The sequence below is a fragment of the Coffea arabica genome, chromosome 8e (genome assembly GCF_036785885.1).
Source record: "Coffea arabica cultivar ET-39 chromosome 8e, Coffea Arabica ET-39 HiFi, whole genome shotgun sequence".
In the NCBI taxonomy this organism is placed as follows: Eukaryota; Viridiplantae; Streptophyta; class Magnoliopsida; order Gentianales; family Rubiaceae; genus Coffea; species Coffea arabica.
The window spans coordinates 7,886,996-7,888,853 of NC_092324.1; the positions used below are offsets into that span (position 1 = coordinate 7,886,996).

The window sequence follows — 1,858 nt, forward strand, 5'->3', positions numbered from 1 at the left end:
TTTCAGGTTGTTCCTCTGTTTTCATACACAAACACCCAATAAGAGAGAAAGGCACAGTTCTCAAGAGAGAGAAAAGGGAAAACTCTCAACCGAGAGAAAGTGTTTATAGTTGTTATTAGTCACTGAGAATTGGTAGTAACAATGAAAAATCATGAGTAGAGCTTGAATTGTATGTTCATGAAAATAGAGGTACACTTAAGTAGATTATCTAGCATTTCATGAAGGAAAACAGAGTAAAACTAGTATTTCACCATAAAAATAGGAAAAACTGGACTGCTCTATGTCATTTTATCATGAGAAAGAGATTTGATAATATTGGAAATGAATCCCTGGTTAAACAAGAATAATAACAAGAGGTAAATCTATTCATTTGAGTCGTTTCTGCTATAAGTGGAATCTACATCCCTAGATTCAATCTTGAGTGAAATTTCTCCATTTGTATTTAGCATTTATTAAACTGGATTTGTAAACAGTAGCATTATAATCTTCTTATTCAAATTCACTTTAAATCTAAATAATAGAGAAAATAAGGGTCTAGTACTTGTTTAACTTGTTCCTTGTGGGATCGACCTGATATTTGCCCAAAACTACTAAATGACCTGTATACTTGCAGTCCAACGGGTAAAATTCAGAAATAAACTTGCATTGATATAAAAATCCCGTCAAGTTTTTGACGCCGTTGCCGGGGAGCGGCAATATTAGGGTCTAATAATCTCTATTAATTTAGATATTTTCATTATTTTTATTTAAGTTGTTTATAGTTGATTTTGCATTAATTTAGTTTTTGACAATTAAAACTGCATAATTTCTCTTATTTCTATTTGTAGTGTATGCACCAAACATATTGAGAAGTTGCACCTTTCGATTCAGAAATTGAGAGGACATTTCGGAGACAAAGGAGGCATATACCGCATCAAGAGGAACAAGAGATTTGGCAGCCGATAGAGGAAATTTTGATAGAGCTACCGTTTGAGCAAGAAATGACGGAAAACGAACTAAATAGGAGAGTTCTACGAGATTTTGCTTTACCAGGAACACAAGGATCTCAAATTAGCATCGCAAGGCCAACGATAAATGCTAATAATTTTGAAATTAAACCATCACTGATTCAAATAGTTCAACAATTTCAATATGGAGGTAATGTTACCAAAAATTCAAATTCTCATTTGTCAACATTTCTTGAAATCTGTGATACAATTAAGTTTAATGGTGTTAGTGATGATGCAATTCAACTTCGATTGTTTCCATTTTCGCTAAGGGACAAGGCTAAGGTTTGGTTACAATTTTATCCTACAAATACTTTTACTACTTGGGCTGAATTAACTAATGTTTTTCTTAATAAATTCTTTCCACCTGGAAAAACTATTAAGTTTAGAATGGATATAACTAGTTTGTCTTAACAGGAAGGAGAGACATCGTACGAACCTTAGGAGCGCTATCGGGAATTGCAGCGAAGATGTCCTCATCATGGTTTACCAGATTGGCTAATAGTCCAAATATTTTATAATGATCTCATCTATCCAACAAAGACGCATGTAGATGCGACAGCGGGAGGAGCATTGATGGGAAAGTCAACCGAGAAAGCTCAACAATTGATTGAAGAAATGGTTGCTAATAACTACCAATGGGCCAACGAACGAGATAATATAAGGAGAACCGCAGGTATGCTTGAAGTAGATACCTTGAATATGTTAAGTGCAAAGATGGATAATGTGGTTAAGATACTTAATAGGCATGTTGGTTCTAACTCTAATCAAGGAGTAATGGTTGCATGTTGTACTACTTGCGACGGAGATCATGATGATTCTATATGTTCTAGCAGCGAACAAGTTCAATATCTCAATAATTACAACCGTCT

At 34.3% G+C, this 1,858-nt stretch overlaps 1 non-coding gene across 1 annotated transcript; it reads right to left on the reverse strand.

Moving 5' to 3' along the window:
• Nucleotides 1-1,367: 1,367 nt before the first annotated feature.
• On the reverse strand, nt 1,368-1,474 carry LOC113707557 (small nucleolar RNA R71). The gene has a single exon (XR_003452280.2). It is a non-coding gene; the product is annotated as a small nucleolar RNA R71 (small nucleolar RNA).
• Between the last annotated feature and the right edge of the window lie 384 nt (nt 1,475-1,858).